The following is a 17658-nucleotide window of genomic DNA, read 5'->3' on the forward strand; positions in this document are numbered from 1 at the left end:
CAGCCCCACTTGTGACCCTCCACACAAGCCCTTTGCTCTATTACCAGCCCAGTGCAAATCACTGTGCCCTGGGGGTGGGGCTGACTTTACAGCTTTCCCTGTGTGAAACCTTTGAGCGGGGCCGGGGACTTGGCAGCCAGTCAATGGCCTCCCAGGGCCTCTTGGCTTTTCCAGGAGATCCCACAGGCAGCCCTGGCCCAGACTCCTCTCACAGGGACCAGCTGCCCTTTGGATCCTCTTCACGACAGTCACTCACCTGCAGGGAGTGTGGAGCTGTGTAGACAGGACTGGCACTGGGGGCCCAGCTCAGAGGTGCCCTCGAGCCCAGTATCCGGACAGCGTGTGGGAAGTGAGGGGCACCACAGAGCTGGGCTGGTAGGGGCTGCAAGTCATGAGTAAGAGGCTTCCCAGGGCTGTTAGGGGCTGTAGGTCAGGAGTGGGGGGCACCACACGTCTGCACTGGCGAGGGCTGCAGGTCTGTGGTGAGGCCCCTTCGCTTCACAGGCTCCCTTAGTGCAATTCACTCCCTGGTCAGCACAGACAGTGTGTGCTGGGGCCGAGGGCGGCTCTTCTGCTGAGTGTGAGCCCTGCTGTGTCTGCCCCACAAGGGGGAGCTGGGGCTGGGATATGGTCCCAGGGGATTTGCCTCTTGCCCTGGGATCAGATCTGTGGCTCCCTGGGGGAGTTGGCAGCTGGCAGAGGGGGAATCCAAGCCGCCTGAATTGGAAAGCCTCTGCGCTGATGTAATAAGAATGGAACTGAGTTGATGCCACCGGCTCATGTAGACAAGCTCTGCAATGCAGCAAGGGACTTTCTGGGGTGCAGCTCACAGCACTGAGGCACATGCCCCAAGTCCCAGCTTCTTTCTTCAGGGACAGGCTGTTGCAATGGGCAGCCCTGTCTCACACAGGGCCAGGTGGGTCTTTGAGCTTGGGCCATGTGCACCCAGAATGTGTTGCAATTTGAGCAGGGTGCTGCTGGCCATGCCGCCATCCTGGGACCGTGCTGTGGCTGGGCAGTTGCGGGTCGGGGTCCCCTGGGGGTGTGTGGGCTCCAGGTCATGTCTGGTGCCCCCGCCCTGTGGCACGGAGGTGTGTCCCCTGTAGGGTATGTACCTGACCCTGCTGAGGATCCCACCCAGCAGAGGAATGAGGTCCCACCACCCTTAACATCTCTGCACTAATTTGTGTAGCACAGCCAGACACTTAGACACTTGAATGTCTCTGAAGAGGATTTGCAGAGTTCCATAACAACCTGTGCAGAAGTGCTGGGGGCCATGACTGGCTGGGGCAGTGGTCTCCTGTGTTTATGACTTCCCTGATTCCTAGAGCTTTGAGGCCAGCAGAACTGGGGAGGAAATGGAGAGCAGAGAAAACCACTGGAGCTGCTATGGAGGGCAGGTGCCACTTGGCAGGGTGCTCCTGCTGCCCCTTCCTGGGGTAGTGTGTGGTGCAGTGTGAGCTTCTGGGGGGCTGGCTTTGTGTTTTGGGAAGCTGTGTCCAGGCAAGCCCCAGCCTCACCTGGTCCAGACCCACTTGGAAGCCTGTCCCTTTAGTAGAGGTGGTGACTATTAAGCCTTCCTCCGCCTCATGGGCTGGAGACCCTGCCCCGGTGGGGTGTATTTGGACCGCAAGAATTTTGTCCGTCAGGTCAACACCATGAGGACTGGACAAGAACCTTGTGATCAACCTCATCTCCTGGGATGGGGAAAGGCTGGTCAGGCTGTGTCCAGGGCCCAAGTGCTTCTCAGTCAGGTGAATCAGTGATAGAATCATAGGACACTAGGACTGGAAGGGACTTTGAGAGGCCATCGAGTCCAGTCCCCTGCCCCAATGGCAGGACCAAGTACTGTCTAAACCATCCCTGATAGACGGCTCTGTAACCTGTTCTTAAATATCTCCAGAGATGGAGAATCCACAACCTCCCCAGGAAATTTATTCCAGTGTTTGACCACGCTGACAGTTAGGAACTTTTTCCTAATGTCCAGCCTAAACCTCCCCTGCTGCAGCTTAAGCCCATTGCCTCTTGTTCTATCCTCAGAGGCCAAGAAGAGCAAGTTTTCTCCCTCCTCCTTATGACACCCTATGAAGTAAGTAGCCAAGCGAGGGGAGGGATGGAGATGGCCAAAGCCCCTTTCCAACAGGCTGGCCAGCCTCACCACATGTGCGTGCTGGTGTCTCCTCCTATCAGAGCTCTAGGGTGCTCTCTGCCAGCTAAGCATATGGTGGCAGGGCCATCCTTACCCACATGCTGACTGCGCTGCTGCATAGGACACCTCAGCATTTCCCGTTTCATTCCACTCATTGCAACGGCAGCCGGGCACCTGAGTCCCCAGTCTCAGCCCTGTGTTCCTTCTGTGCTGTGTGGGCCATGCTGGCAGGGAACAGAGAGGCCCTGGGGATGCCAGACCTGATGTACAGGGTCAGGGACTCTGCTTAGACAGCCTTTTGCCTCCTGCAAACCCTCCAGGGGCTGCAGTGCTTTGGGTAGCTGCAGTATCCCTTGTGCAGCAGCGTAGATTGGGGCATATCAAACTCTGGTGCAGCCATGGAGTGGCGCAGTGGGGCTAAAGCAGGTTCACCTCCCACTAGCAGCAGCTCCTGGGGGTGAGGGGAAAGTGGCTCCGTGAACTCCCTGTCATTCATAGGCACCACACACCACTTCCTATTGGCTGCGGTTCCCCCTTCCTGGCCAATGGGAAACACAGGGGCAATTCCTGCAGTCAAGGGCAGATATGAGTTCCCCCTTCAGTGCCTCCCCCAGGGGCTGCAGAGGATGTGCCGGCCACTCAAGAGAATACTTGACACTCCAAGGCTAAGGAGCAGGGCATAGAAATTCAAAAGTATTAAGAAGTGAAGCAGGGCCAGAGCCAGTGGGAGTCACAGACTCATAGGGCTCAAGAATTGAAGAGACCTGAAGTGGTCATCAAGTCTAGTCCCCGTCCCTCATGGCAGGGCCAAGCACCATCTATCGTGGGGTGAGCAAACCTCAGGGGGCATGAAATTTCAGAAGGGGGGCACAGCCCAGTTACCTGCTGGGTCTCAGGCTCATCCATCTAATGAAAAATGATGAAATCTGTTACTGTTTCTATGTCTGTGTCATCACATTTATACACTGATGAATAAAGTTCTTCTATTTTACAGACTTGTTTTCTTTCACACGCCCAAATGGGCGTTTAAGCCTGTGAACATCACTGAAATTTCTGTAGGTTCTGATCACATTCGAGAGGTTGTGGGGTAGCTCCTAATTTCAGAGATGAAAAGTGGGGACCAAAATAAAAAGTTTCCTTACCCCTGATCTAGGTATTCCCCGTTGGATATTTATCCAACTTCTAAAATATCTCCAAAGATGGAGATTTTGCCTTTACCCAAGGCATTTTATTCCAGTGCTTAACTGCCCTGACAGGAAATATTTCCTGATGTCCAACCGAAATCTCCCTTCGTGCAATTAAAGGGGAATTCAATTTAATTAAAGTTAAAGGGAAGGAATTTTATGACATGTAGTTGTATTCCCAATTAGATAGATAGATTGATGGATTTTTGGTGTCTATCTATCTATCTATCTATTGGTCATTACTCTGGCCCGATTAGGAACTGTAGAACTCACTGCTCAAAGAATTCAATTTCAGCTTGAGAGAGAAATAAAACTGTGAAATGTGCAGACCTGAGCACAGAGTTGTTCTGCATGTGGATTATGATGCAGACCCACAAGAGTGGACTTTGGGTCCTTTCCCTTCCGGTCACTGCATTAAAGTCCTCCAGATGCCCCAGGGGCATGAGGCTTTCTCTAGTCCTTGGCACCTTCCAGTGCAGACCAAGTGCCTGTCTGGTGTGCGCTTTGGTGCCCTGCTCCCGACTGCACCATACAGGAGGCCTGTGATGTGCAAGGAGGTCAGACTAGATGATCTCTGCAAACAGCCTGTGGCACAGAGCAGCCTCTGGTGTTCCCATGCGCAGCCGAGTTGAGCCCCAGAATGTCCCTGAGTGAGTGGGGGTGACACAGGGGTGGAAGCTCAGCCATGCAAAGGGGCTGCCAGGGTCAGGACATGAACCCTGCAGGGTACAGGTAGGTGTGGGAGTGACATCACAAGGGCCTCTTACAGCACCTCAGCTGATTGGTTAAAAGAAGTTGGAAGGTGATGACCTCACAGAGAGGCCATGACAACAGCCACGCGGGACAGGCTGCAGGGCAGGTGACATCTCAGACCCCCCCGGGGCTTTGCCGCAGGGACTCTCCTTCCTCAGCTCTGCCCACGAGGCTGGAGAGGAATCAGGGTGAGGAAAACGAGCATGAGGAGGAGCCTCTTTGTCCCGTTCTCCTGCCCCATAACTAACTGCGCTGGGCGACCGATGTTCATCTGGGGCAGGTCAGAGCCTGATCCACCCGGTGCTGGGCACATTGAAGGCAGGAAACACTCGGTTAGGGTTCTGCCCTCCCCAGTGGAACTGAAGGGTGAGTGAATCAGGTCCCTCTTTCTACTCCCTTCGCCCAGCGTTGTAAAGCACAACCGCCTGTGAGCCACTAATGCCCCTTTCTCTGGAGAGTCACTAACAGGCAATTTCCCACGGAAAACTCTCTTCAACTGCGTGTTCTCTCTGTATGAAAAAGAAACGTGTTCGACTGCCTGCACCGGCTCTGCGCTGGGGTAAACGGTGTCAGCGTTAATTTGTTGTGCAGAAATGGCCGTAGGTGTGTGAGGTGTGCGGGAGAGCTCGCAGCAGCAGTGAGAGGCTTGGCCAAGATTCACTCCAACAGTCTGTTTTCTTTGCATCTCACCTCCGGCAGCCCCAAGAACAAAGACTGGAGTCTGGCCCTTGTGAGCACTTTGCCACACACGTTTGACTGAGAGCCAGCTGACAGGCACATTTGACTCCTTCTCCTCTGTGATAGGTCATGAGACATGTTTGTCCTCGTGGCCTGGCTAGCTCATTTGGTAGCGCTTGAGACTGTTAATCTCAGGGTCATGGGTTCAAGCCCCATGCTGGGCGCTTCCCTTCTTGCACTCATGTTCTCAGCTGATTGAGCAATTCTCAAACAGCTCTTCCTGACATCCTGGCCTAAAGCAGGAAATGTGTGTTCTTGTTCTCATCTCTTCTACAAACTGGTATTTCTATCGTCTTCAGAGAGTGGAAGAGGGTTTTCTTCTCTTTGTCTCTTTTCCCACCTGCACAAGGAGGAGAGAAGAAATCCTCTCCCCCGCTGAGTGTCCCTCTTCAGTGCTCGGTAGCTTCGCATCTTTCTGCATTGGCTCCAGGTGGGCACTGGGTGTACAAATCAGCTCCAACTGTCCAGGGGATGGTGAGGAAATGAGGAGCTCTTGTTATTCACTTCCATAAGGACAAGAGATTGCGGGTTCGAAAGTGTGATGGGAAAAGTGTTATTGGACAGGGGCAGTGATGGTTTGTGTTCAATGGAGGGGTGGAGATTTCTGCTTGGAATGTTCTGATTCTTCACTCCTGCCGCCCGTCTCGCCAGGGCAGTGGAAAGGTGAGTGTCAGTCACTAGATGGCTCTCACATGGAAAGGGCACACGGGGCAATTTGTAGTTATTTGGAAAGAACACAAAAGGTGCGTCTACACGAGAAAGCGAGATGGAAGTAGCAAGCACAGCTTCGAAATAGCACGTGCCACATCTCCACGTGAGACACGCGACTCCAAAGCTGCCACAGATGTTAGCCAGTGTGATGTCAAAGCTGCAGCTCCTATCAGAAGATGGGAACAGAGCCCTACGTCGACATCTGACATCGAAGTAGGACGTGTGTAGACATTCCATGTCCCTCTACTTCGAAATAGTGGGGTCCGCAATGGCAGCAGTCGGCTGTTAGGAGCACTTCCTGGACTGACTCTGAGCTCCGTGACCTCTGGGGCTCTGAGTGAGGAGAAGGTGCTCCACGGAATGGGGAGCAAGCAGCAGAACGCAGACGTGTTCCCCAGCTGGCCAAGAGCCTGACCACCCGCGGTCACCCTGCCCGCACCCCTCACCGTGTCAGGAGTAAGCTCAAGGAGTTGCAGCAGGGCTACGCCTGGGCGCAGGACTCGGCCAGCCAGTGTGGGGCTGTTCCCACCACTTGCCCCTATTACTGCGAGCTCATCGCCATCCTGGGCCCCAGCGACACCTCCTCTCCCCGGCCTTCCTTGGCGCCATGGCTGAGGAGCCCCAGCAGGACGTGAAGCCTGAGTCTGGACCGGAGCCCAGCCCCGCACCCGCAGGGCCAGAGCAGGAGCCAGTCACCCACCGTCCAAGTGGTCCAACAGTGAGGCTGAGCTTGTGCTGGACATCCCCTCCTACGGCTCCAGCCAGGCATCTGCCCAACGGGCGTTCCCTGACCACGGCGCTGGACTGTCAGTCACGTACCCCCCAGGGCACACACCCCCCAGGGCATGACCCTGGCATGCCTGGGCCTGGCAGACGACAGCCCACGGATTAGGCCATGGCCACCAGCGCCCATCAGCACCCACACCCTTGGGCAGTCCCATGCGCCCCGTCCCCCCATATAAATAGTTAGTGTATCTCGTTTCCCCCATGTCCACACTGAGTTATGATGGTGTTTGTTATGTTCCACACTCAGAGGTGAGCTTTTTGGTTGTTTAACAAGGAATCAGTTTTATTTTCACACACACCCGTGTTACGTGTGGGGGCGGTCAGCGGGTGGTGGGGGCGGTGTGCATGTGATGGGGCTGGTGTGTGGGTGATGGGGACAGTGAGGGGGTGGTGGGGGTGGTCAGTGGGTGGTGGGGCTGGTGTGTGGGTGATGGGGACAGTGAGCGGGTGGTGGGGGTGGTCAGTGGGTGGTGGGGGCTGGTGTGTGGGTGATGGGGACAGTGAGTGGGTGGTGGGGGTGGTCAGTGGGTGGTGGGGGCTGGTGTGTGGGTGATGGGGACAGTGAGTGGGTGGTGGGGGTGGTCAGTGGGTGGTGGGGGCTGGTGTGTGGGTGATGGGGACAGTGAGCGGGTGGTGGGGGTGGTCAGTGGGTGGTGGGGGCGGTGTGCAGGCCGTGTTGTGAGTGTACAGGGGGTGCACCAGGGGTGGCCTGGGTGGTGCTCACTGGGACCACCCCAGTCAAAGTACTCCCATAGGGCCTCCCAGACATGGACCCACTCTTGGTGGGCCTGATGGCTCCGGGCAGCAGCCCAGCTCACCTGTCCTCCTTCGGGCACCCGGAGGTGCAGCTGCTGGTACTGACACATCCGTGGGTTCCTGTTTAGAAGGGAGGTGTTTTCGCCAGCTAAGCCATGAGGCCTGCCTCAGCCTGAGCTCTCCTGTCTGCCCACACCTGACTCCTGCCAGCCACACCTGCGCCTGCTTCGCTCTGCTGGAGTTTAGATCCCATCCGGCAGAGGAGCTGGGGAAGTTTAACTCCCAAGGGGGGTGACTCTTTGCACAGATCCGCACTAGACAATTGGGTGGTGTCTCTCAGGGGTGTAAAAGAACTATTTGAACTAGCTAGAATCATGATCCCAGGAGATGCCCAGCCAGGGCTCTGCTCTCTCTCTCTCTCCCTCTCTGTCTCCTTTGAGCTCCTGGCCTTAGGCAGGAAAAGTCTCTTCTTGTCCTCAGGTCTGGAGAGGAGCAATTGATGTTTCTGTCACCCTCAGAGAGCAAAAGAGGATTTTCTTCTCTTCAGTTCCATCCCCATATGCCCCAAGAGGGCAGAAAAAAACCCTTTGCCAGCTCACTGTCCTCCTCAGCACTCTGTCGTGTCATGTCTTTCCACATCAGCTCCGTTTGTGCCCTGGACCTATAAATGATCTACACATAGCCAGGAAATAAGGAGCTCTGAATTCGTGTTATTCACTTATTCCAGGACAAGGGTTTGAGCGCTCTGCCACTTGAGCTAACTCCTCTGCCTGGGAACAACTCTCTGAACCCACTCACCTTGTTCCTGACCCCATACTGGGACTCTTTCTGCCCCTGAATCTTCTCTTTGTTAAGTCATCCCATCTCCTCCTTGCAACGTGTATGCCCAGAAGAGAATCCCATGGTTGAAGAAACCATAGCTCTCTCTCCGACATGATCTGCACAACCACACATTTATCTCCATGGTTCAATGATCCTGGACCTTTTCCTTCAACAGGGAGGATGGCTGAGAGCACCTGAGGACCTCTGGATGCTTCATCCCGATGGGTCACTTCTTCAAAGACTCTTCCTGGGGTTGCTTTGCTTTGTAACTCTTGGCCTTTACACACGAGTGGCCCTGCCTACTTCTTGCCCCTCTCCAAAAGCTTGGGCACCATCCGGTCACACAATGATCCTGAGGCTAAGTGGCCAGGATGTGGTAACATACTCTTGTGGTGAAAGGGTCAGATCCCATCTTCTTCCTTACCATCAGTATCCTGCAGTCCCCTGCGGCCACTGGGTGAACCAGGAAGTTAGGCAGAAATGGGGCAAAAGAGGAACTCAAGCTGAAGGAAGCTGCCAATATTCCTCCTGCCTCTCAAGGACACTTGCAAAGGCAACAATAGCTGAGAAAAACATTTCCCATAGTGAGGGGGTGGTATTTGCATAGCTGCTGAAGTTGCTCAGTTGGGAGAGCGTTAGACTGAGCATCTAAAGGTCCCTAGTTCAATCCCAGGCTTCTGTACACCTTTTCCAAACAAAGGCCCTAGAGCAGTTAGTGACTACTTGGGTCCTTGCTGCTGGCAAACGCTCCTGGAAAGGGCCTTGTCAGACCTTTCCAGACACATTGGTGCTTGAAGGCTGTTCCTTTCTTCTCTTGCTCTTCCTCAGCAAGGGGAGTCTAAAAAGACCCCATTGTGTCCACTCAACTACACAGAACTTGCTGAGAGTTCCCTAAAGTCCACTGCTCCACCCACTGAGCTAGTGAAAGGCAGCTCTTAGGGCCTCTCACCACCACTTTCTCCAGGTTGGCCTATCCATGTGTCTCGGCACATGCCGCACAGGTGGATGGCATTGCAGGGGAGGCTCAGAGGAAGCCAGCTGAGATTCTGTGGAGCACTGGTTATCCTAAAAGTTTCCAAGCTGAAATCAGCAACAAACACAGTATGTCATTTGTGTCCTGGCATGTGCTCCTGCTTGTATGGCTGGCCTGGAGCCTGGCATTCCCTGCCCCTATGAGTGCCAGCAATCAGACAGCCTGCGGTACCTTTCAATGAGCCAAGGGAACACTTTTGTTATAAGTAAAAAAAAAACATCCACCAACAGCCTTGGCCAGGGAGCCTGTCCTTCCTCTCTGGCTGCTATGAGCAGAGGCCCAAAAAAAGGACACAGGCTGAGTGGCTGGCAGGGAGCAATCAAGAGTCCTGATGGGAGGCGACTTCAGCATTCACAGGTGGTGTGGATGGCAAGTTAAAGGAATGTGGATAGGATAAACGGACAGTAAGATGGATAGAAAGCTGGCTAGAAGGTTGGGCCCAGCAGGAAGTGATCAACGGCTCAATGTCAGGATGGCGGTCGGTTTCTAGTGGAGTTCGACTTTCGTTCAGTTCTGGAACCTGGTCTGTTCAACATAGTTAGCAATGACCTGAATGAGGGGTTGGATTCCACCCTCAGCAAGTTTGTGGATGACAATGAGCTCGGGGCAGAGGTAGATATTCTGGAGGGTCGGGCTACGGTCCAGAGTGACTTCAACAAATTGGAAGACTGGGCTGCAAAAAATCTGATGAGGTTCAATAAGGACAAGTGCAGAGTCCTGCACCTGGGCCGGAAGAATCCCAACCATTGTTAAAGGCTGGGGTCTGACTGGTTCAGTAGTAGTTCTGCAGGAAAAGACCTGGGAGTTGAAGTGGACGAGAAACTGGACATGAGTCAACGGTGTGCCACTGTAGCCAAGAAAGCTAACAGAATATTAGGTCGCATCAAGAGGAGGGTTGCCAGTAGATCCAGAGACGTGATTATTCCTCTTTATTCGGGTTTGGTGAGGCCGCATCTGGAGTACTGTGTCCAGTTCTGGGCCCCCAATTTTTGGAAGGATGTGGTTACACTGGAGAGGGTCCAGAGGCAGGCGACCAAAATAATTAGGGGGATGGAGCATGTGACCTATGAAGAAAGGTTGAGGGAATTGGGACCGTTTAGTCTGCAGAAGAGAAGACTGAAGCGGGACTTGATAACAGCCTTCAACTTACTGAAGGGAGGCTGCAAAAAGGCTGGAGAGAGGTTGTTCACAGTGGTCACGGATGGCAGAACACGGCACAGTGGACTCAAGTTGCAGTTGGGAAGGTCCAGGTTGAACATTAGGAAAACTTTTTCATTCGGAGGGTTGTGAAGCATTGGAATGGTCTCCCCAGGGAAGTAGTGGAGTCTCCATCCCTGGAGATGTTTTAGTCTCGTTTTGACAAAACCCTGGCGGGGCTGATCTGATGGGTCTGGTCCTGCCTCGGGCAGGGGGCTGGGCTTGATGGCTTTTTTAGGTCTCTTCCATCCCTGTTCTGTGATTGTAGTGCAGCCATCCCCCCTTTGTCCTATGGATTGAACAGCTGTGATAACAGACAAACCCCCAAAGGGCCATCACTCCAATGCTTTCACTTAACCCAGCTCTGCCCTCTCCACCTCAGCTGCTGCTCTTCGCATGGAGTCTTTTCCAGGAGCACACACCCAGCTGGCTGCAGTTCTCTCCCAGAGGCCATCATTTTGATTTCTTTGACATCCCCAACTGGCCTCTTTTCAATGTCTCTCCTGACATTGTCCCAGCCCCTACTCCAGGTTTCTGTGGGAGCAGTGGTAAGAATGAGGCATCATTCAGACATGAACTTCTTGGGAAAGTGATGGTGAACCTCCTACTCTGGCAGTGCGGCCACACAGTCAACCAGCAGATAGGAACTGGTTTTACAAGTGTCATCTTAGGAAAGGAGCCAGGGGAGCGGCAGGGACAGATGCACTCAACAATGAGGTGAGTGGGGCAGAACTTCTACTTGTCCAGAGGGGAATTAGCTCAAATGGTAGAGCGCTTGCTTAGCATGTAAGAGGTAGTGGGATCGATACCCACATTCTCCACTGCAAGCCATTTTCTGCAGCCTTTTCTTCCAAGGCAATGTGAGACCAGGCCCCCCTTCTTCTCCTGCCTGGCTGCTCCCCAGGAAGCTCTCAATGTAGAGGGGGCATTTGGAGCTGTCTCTGCTTGGCTGTGTGCAATGGCACAAAAGAGCATTTGAACATCTCCTCTCCCACCTGCTGAGAAGAACAGCTCTGACCTGGAGGCTGAATTTGAAGGAGGAAGCCATGGCCATGGGCTGCCTCAGGTGAGAGAAAGTGGTGATGCACATGTGAGCCATGGACCTAATATGGTGATGCCCCAGAGCGGGTAGCAGTGAGTTGTAGGTCAGTCATTGTGGTGGGCAGGTTCAGCACTGCACACGCAGAAGGTTCTGGAGTTGGGGTGACAGCTGTGGGGTCTGCTCCTCTGGGCTCTGTGCCTGTGGGTAGGAGAGCAGACAGGGCAGCTGCTGGTGCAAGGCCATGTGCTCTGGGTGAGCTGGAGCAGCTGAACTCAGGAGCAGGCAGCATGCTGGGATCCCTCCATGGGAAGCACAGTGCAGCAGGGGGTGATGGTGTTACCCTCTGCCAGGGAACATGGGCCATGTTAATCTTGTGATCTAGGCAGCAGAGGGAGGGGATAGGCAGGGTCTGTGGGGACATCAGACAGGGGTCTAGGACAGGGGGTGAGGGGCAGCAGGGTCAGAGGGAATTCCCAGCCATGGCTCAGGGTAGTGGGGAATGGGAGACAGAGTGTGAGGGGGGGATGCCAGGTTGGGGTTCAGGGTGGTGGAGGAGGGACAGAGGGGATGCCCAGTTGGCTTGTTTACATCTGCTCCCTCTCCTGCGCCTGGCAGGGCTGTGACTGTGCTGCTGGACCTCCTGTGCACTGGGGATGGAGCCTGGGAACACCGTGTCTGCCTCTCCTAAGTGCTGTGGGTGCAAACACTGGCTAGAAGAGAATCCATTGATGGTCTTGCACTTTGGTTTCCTGTTTTGTTGAAGGAGTCCCGGGGCGGTGGCAGGAAACTTTGAGTGGATACGAACATTGATGGTTGGAAGGTCTGGCTGTGTTTCGTCTCCTTATGAAAAGAGGAATTGAAGAAGCTATTGCACCATTGTTATTGATGATGTTTTTAAAAGTTCTTGGTGCCCTTTGCTTGCCCATTCTTCAAAGAGAATGTGGCTGACGCACTGGCTCCGGAGAACACTTCAGAAAAGCACCAAACTGTCAGTGTGTGCTGCAGTGTTGTGGTTAGCACTTTGGCCTAACCTGTAAGTCGTCACTTGCTCAGTACCAGTGCTCCTGTCTCTTGTTATTTCTTCAGTTGGGCCAACTCATTTCTGGAAGAATCGTTAAGAGCGCTGCCTGCCTCCTCAATGTGTTTTTTTTCTTTTCATGAAACTTTGATATCTAAAGATGGGGCAGAATAAGAGCCAATAAGAGCTGCTGTCTCTTGGGTACTTGGTTGCCACGTACTTTGCAAATATGAGCATTGAAAAATTCCCCTACTCACTGTGGCAAACTGGTAGTTTCTTCTTCATTTGTTTATTTTCAGCTAATGCCATATATATAGCACCAAGTCAAAGACAACACCAAGGACCAAACTGCATTGCAACTTTCTTTTCTTGCACTTACAATGCTTTCAACCAGGGAACCCTGTGCAATCCATGTCTTATGCAGATACATCGACTGCCCTGTCCCCCACAATGAGTTGGGGCATTGGTGAGATTTCACAATTCTTCTGCTGAGTGTTAGCATAAATTGTGATTTTACAACAATGTGTTTACAATCGAAAAAAACCTCATTGATTCCTTGCTACCCATCAAGCTTTTTTTGCAAGGTATCACACATGCACACCTTTGCATTCTCATGCAAATGATCTCTGGGTGACACATTCCTCCCAGCCTTCAGCAGCACTGAGTTCCCCCGGCACATTCCTGACATAAGTAACCTAAATTGTTCTTGCCAAAATCAGGCCTAATTGGTCGAGAAAACCCTGAGGGGTACCAGAAATCATCCCCTTTTTGCGGCCTGAGAAAAAAAGACTTGGGGAGTGTGATGGAGTGGGGGGGGTGCATGTGTGAGTCAGGCTGGATGTCCGAGGCAAGCAGCAGCTCCCAGTGGCTAAGGATGACCCTGGGGCTACAACTGGCAGATAACACCTCTGCCTGAACAAAGAGCAGGGAGGAGCTGAGCTGGGTTTTGAATCGGGGGCGGCAGTTAGAGGCGAGGAGAAGGGAGAGCTGGAAGGCAGCCAGCCTGAGGAGGGGAAAGCTACACCCCAGAGGGGCACCCCTCGGGGTCTTCCCCCCAGGACAGGTTGGAAGGACTGTCTCTGGCTGCTATGCTGTTGCTTCTGTGAGAAACTGGACATCTGTTGCCTAATAAACCTGCTGTTGTACCTGCTGAGTGAGAGTCACTCCTGCCAGCGGACGGGGTGCAGTGCAGGGGGTCCCCTGAACCCCATCACACTGGTGTCAGAAGTGGGATGCACTGCACCCACGGATGAGCTCCCAGCAGTGGCTGACTGAGCACCAGAGAAGGAAGGAGTCTCACAAGAGTCAGAGGGGGAACAGAGCCATTCCTGCAGCTGCTGCTGGTGAGTGGATACCCCGGGAAATAGCGGGGAGATGGATTATACCCGACTCCTGAAGGCAGAGCTAGCAGGGCTGTGCAGAGAGAGGGGCCTGACCGTGGGGAAGGCGACCAAGGCCCAGCTGATTGCGCAGCTGGAAGAGAATGACCGATCCGGGGGGGCAGAGCCTGTCCCGGCAGAAAGTGGCCGGTCAGCCTCGGGAAGCATTTCGGATTCTCCGACAGGAGCAGGGGCTCGACGCCGTCCGACAGACGCGGTGCCCGCCAGGTCGCGCTCAGCTAGCGGTGGTCCATCGCGGGCAGAGTCCCCCGCCACAGAGCTGAGACGGCTGGAACTCGAGGTGAAATTAAAGGAACTGGAGCACCAGGAATGGGAAACAGAGCGTGAGCATGAGCGACAGGAATGAGAAAGAGAGCATGAGCGCCAGGAATGGGAAAGAGAGCGTGAGCGTGAGCTCCAGGAACGGGAAAGAGAGCGTGAGCACGAGCGCCAGGAACGAGAAAGAGAGCGTGAGCACGAGTGCCAGCTACAAGAGAGACAGCGGGAGGAGAGAGAGCGAGAGCGGGAGCATGAGCGAACCATGGCAGAGGTGAGACGCCAAGAGGCCCCAGCTGCGGTAAGCGGGGAGAGGGCCAGACGGCTCGGGGTGGCCAGTCACTTGGAGACGCGTGTGCTGGCCCAGTGTCAGGACACAGGGGACATGGACGAGTTCCTTACCGCCTTCGAGCGAGCCTGTGAGTTGCATGAGGTTCCCCCAGATGAGTGGCTCCGGCACCTCACCCCCTTGCTGGGCCGGAAGGGCGCAGCGGTGCTCAGCCAGCTGGTGGGGCTGCAGCCTGGGGACTATGAACGGTTCAAACAGGCCCTGCTGCATAAGTTCGGGCTGACTCCGGAGATGTACAAGAAGAAGTTCCAGGAGGCGCAGAAGAGGCCAGAGGAAACCCACGTAGATACAACCGCCCGCCTGAAGCAATACTACCAGAAGTGGGCATTCGGAATGGGAGTCCAGTCCGTAGAGGACCTGATCGAGCTGGCGGTTGTGGAGCGATTCTACGAGATGTGCGCACCTGACCTGAGGGTGTGGCTCGTGGACCGGAAGCCGGGGGACTCACATGATGCAGGGAAACTGGCAGATGACTTCACAAACAGCCGGGCCAGGTTTGAAAGTGAGCCCCACAAGGAGAGGGAGTCTCGGAGAGAGAGGGAGTCCCGGAGGGAGAGGGAGTCCTGGAGAAACCGAGAATCTCAGAGAGACCGGTCCCTAACTGTACGACAGAGGGGACCACCTCTTGGGCAAGCCCAGGAAAGAGGGGCCAGCCACCCACCCCCCAGAGAGCCAAACAGAGCCCGGACAGAGCAGCCGGCCCGAGGGACACAACCAGACCCAGGCTGTTACCGCTGTGGGCGAAAGGGGCATAGAGCAGCCCAGTGCCCCAGGCTCCCAGACAGGTTGAGCAGGCCGGGGGGTCATGGAGTCAACTGGGTGGGGTCCCAGAAGTCAGAGGGGCTGGCGGCCAAGGCGGGTGGTGCTGACAATGGGCACTCGGATTGGGCCGAATCCGCCCCACAGACCAGCTCCTCAGGGGGACCAAATGCTCAGAGGCCAGTTTACAGAGTGGGGGCAGCGCTACCTCTGTGGAGCAAGTGTCTCAAACACCTCGAGGTAGATGGGAAAAAGGTCACGGGGTTCTGGGACACAGGCGCTGACGTGATGCTGGCCCGACCCGGGGTGGTGGCACCGAGCTGCATGATACCCGATTCCCACCTGACGATAACAGGAATTGATGGGACCCCTTTCAAGGTGCCCATGGCGAGGGTGCACCTGAAATGGGGGAAGAAGGAAGGCCCCAAGGAGGTGGGCGTGCACAGCCATTTGCCGGCAGATGTACTGATGGGGGCTGACCTGGAGAACTGGCAAGGTGAACGCCCTCGTGCCCTGGTCCTGACCCGTAGCCAAAGAAAACGAGGGGTGCGCTCCCCAGATTCAGGGGTACAGGCCCAGCCAAAGCCACAGGGGCCAACCCTGAGAGAAAGGGGGCCCCCAAAAACCAGATCTCACAGGCCAGGGGTGCTGGAGCCAGGCAGGGATGGGGAAGTAGTTTCCGCCCCTGCCCCAGCGGAAGAATTCCAGGCAGAGCAGCAGAGAGACCCCTCCTTGCAGAAGCTGAGGGAACTGGCCAGTCTCAGCCCAGCTCCGCAGCTGGGGGAGGGCTGCAGGGAGAGATTCCTGTGGGAAAAGGGATTCCTGTACCGGGAATGGGCTCCCAGACGCAAAGCGGAGCCATGGAAGGTCCAGAGGCAACTGGTGGTTCCCCAAAAGTACCGGCGCAGGCTGCTGTACCTAGCTCATGATGTCCCGCTCGCAGGACACCAGGGGATCCACCGCACCAGGAGAAGGTTGTTACAGAACTTTTTCTGGCCAGGGATCTTTGCAGCTGTCCGTCTGTATTGCCTGTCCTGCGATCCCTGCCAGAGGATGGGGAAGAGCCGGGACAAGGGGAAAGCTGCCTTGAGGCCACTGCCCATCATAGAGGAGCCTTTCCAGAAAGTGGCTATAGACATAGTGGGCCCCTTCAGCAAGGCAACGCGTTCGGGGAAGAAATATATTTTGGTAGTGGTAGATTTTGCCACGCGATACCCAGAAGCAGTGGCCTTGACCTCTATCGACGCTGACACCGTGGCAGATGCACTGCTGTCCATTTTCAGCAGAGTGGGGTTCCCCAAGGAGGTCCTCACAGATCAGGGGTCCAACTTCATGTCGGCCCTACTGCAAAGCTTGTGGGACAAGTGTGGGGTCCGGCACACCTGGGCCACAGCCTACCACCCGCAGACCAATGGGCTGGTGGAGAGGTTCAATGGGACTCTGAAGCAGATGCTGAGAACCTTCATGAATCAATACCCCCATGACTGGGACAAGTACTTACCCCACCTGCTGTTTGCATACAGGGAGGTGCCCCAGGAATCCACGGGGTTCTCCCCGTTTGAGCTGCTGTATTGAAGGAGGGTACGGGGACCCTTGGACTTGCTCCGAGAAGAGTGGGAGGGGACGGCCTCCCCTGATGGGGAGTCAGTGGTACAGTATGTACTGACCTTCCGGGAAAAACTCACCGAGCTCATGGGCCTGGCCAGGGAGAACCTCTCCATGGCCCAAAGGAAGCAAAAGGTCTGGTATGACCGTAACGCCAGGGCCCGAGCCTATGCCACCGGGGATCAAGTGATGGTCCTTATACCTGTGCGGCGGAACAAGCTGCAAGTGGCCTGGTGTGATGGGGTTCAGGGGTCCCCCTGCACTGCACCCCGCCCGCTGGCAGGAGAGACTCTCACTCAGCAGGCACAACAGCAGGTTTATTAGGCAACAGATGTCCAGTTTCTCACAGAAGCAACAGCATAGCCACCAGAGACAGTCCTTCCAACCTGTCCTGGGGGAAAGACCCCGAGGGGTGCCCCTCTGGGGTGTAGCTTTCCCCCTCCTCAGGCTGGCTGCCTTCCAGCTCTCCCTTTTCCTCGCCTCTCACTGCCGCCCCCGATTCAAAACCCAGCTCAGCTCCTCCCTGCTCTTTGTTTAGGCAGAGGTGTTATCTGCCAGTTGTAGCCCCAGGGTCATCCTTAGCCACTGGGAGCTGCTGCTTGCCTCGGACATCCAGCCTGACTCACACATGCACCCCCCCACTCCATCACATCTCTCCCCCCTTCCAGACCGCACTGAGCGGGGTCACTTAGCCAGTGACCTGGGGAAGTTCGGGGCCCTCCCTGCGTGACAGGGCATCGGCTATGGTGTTGTTGTTCCCCTTGACGTGGACCACCTCCATGTCGTAGTCCTGCAGGAGCAGACTCCACCGCAGGAGCTTGGCGTTGGCCCCTTTCATGTGATGCAGCCAGGTCAGGGGTGAGTGATCGGTGTACATGGTGAAACGCCGTCCAAACAGGTACGGCTGCAGCTTCCCCAGCGCCCACACCATGGCCAGACATTCCTTCTCTATGGCTGCGTAGTTCTGCTCCCGGGGCAGCAGCTTCTTACTCAGGTACACGATGGGGTGTTTCTCCCCTTTGTCAGTCACCTGCATTAGCACCGCCCCCAGCCCCACGTCCGAGGCATCGGTGAACACCAGGAAGGGCTTGTTGAAGTCTG

General features: G+C 55.2%; 2 non-coding genes across 2 annotated transcripts; both read left to right on the forward strand.

The window, feature by feature from the left end:
• The first annotated feature begins 8508 nt into the window (after positions 1-8508).
• On the forward strand, positions 8509-8581 carry TRNAL-GAG (transfer RNA leucine (anticodon GAG)). Its single transcript has one exon. It is a non-coding gene; the product is annotated as a tRNA-Leu (tRNA).
• Positions 8582-10877: 2296 nt separating this feature from the next.
• Positions 10878-10950, forward strand: TRNAA-AGC (transfer RNA alanine (anticodon AGC)). Its single transcript has one exon. It is a non-coding gene; the product is annotated as a tRNA-Ala (tRNA).
• The last annotated feature ends 6708 nt before the right edge of the window (positions 10951-17658 follow it).

This window comes from Carettochelys insculpta, chromosome 7 (genome assembly GCF_033958435.1).
Source record: "Carettochelys insculpta isolate YL-2023 chromosome 7, ASM3395843v1, whole genome shotgun sequence".
Lineage (NCBI taxonomy): Eukaryota > Metazoa > Chordata > Testudines > Carettochelyidae > Carettochelys > Carettochelys insculpta.